Genomic DNA, 596 nt, shown 5'->3' with positions numbered 1-596 from the left:
AATTGCAAGTTCCATGGACTTCCACTGGAAGATCCTCATCAGTTTTTAGCTGAGTTCTTGCAAATCTGTGACACTCTCAAGACTAATGGGGTTGACCCTGAGGTCTACAGACTTATGCTATTCCCTTTTGCTGTAAGAGACAGAGCTAGAACATGGTTGGACTCTCAACCTAAAGAAAGCCTGGACTCTTGGGAAAAGCTAGTCAATGCCTTCTTGGCAAAGTTCTTTCCACCTCAAAAATTGAGTAAGCTTAGAGTGGAAGTCCAAACCTTCAGACAGAAGGAAGGAGAATCCCTCTATGAAGCTTGGGAAAGATACAAACAATTAATCAGAAAGTGTCCCACTGATATGCTTTCTGAATGGAGCATCATAGGTATTTTCTATGATGGTCTCTCTGAACTGTCCAAGATGTCTTTGGATAGCTCTGCTGGAGGCTCTCTTCATTTGAAGAAGACGCCTGCAGAAGCTCAAGAACTGATTGAAATGGTTGCAAATAACCAATTCATGTACACTTCTGAAAGAAATCCTGTTAACAATGGGACTAGTCAGAAGAAAGGAGTTCTTGAGATTGACACTCTGAATGCCATATTGGCTCA

The 596-nt window shown here is 41.8% G+C and overlaps 1 non-coding gene across 1 annotated transcript; it reads right to left on the bottom strand.

Moving 5' to 3' along the window:
* Positions 1 to 246: 246 nt before the first annotated feature.
* LOC112798828 (small nucleolar RNA R71) lies at positions 247 to 354 on the bottom strand. The gene has a single exon (XR_003200425.1). It is a non-coding gene; the product is annotated as a small nucleolar RNA R71 (small nucleolar RNA).
* Between the last annotated feature and the right edge of the window lie 242 nt (positions 355 to 596).

The sequence above is a fragment of the Arachis hypogaea genome, chromosome 4 (assembly GCF_003086295.3).
Source record: "Arachis hypogaea cultivar Tifrunner chromosome 4, arahy.Tifrunner.gnm2.J5K5, whole genome shotgun sequence".
Taxonomy (NCBI): domain Eukaryota; kingdom Viridiplantae; phylum Streptophyta; class Magnoliopsida; order Fabales; family Fabaceae; genus Arachis; species Arachis hypogaea.
The sequence above is the reverse complement of the archived record's forward strand: the minus strand, read 5'-3'. Positions and strand labels throughout refer to the sequence as shown.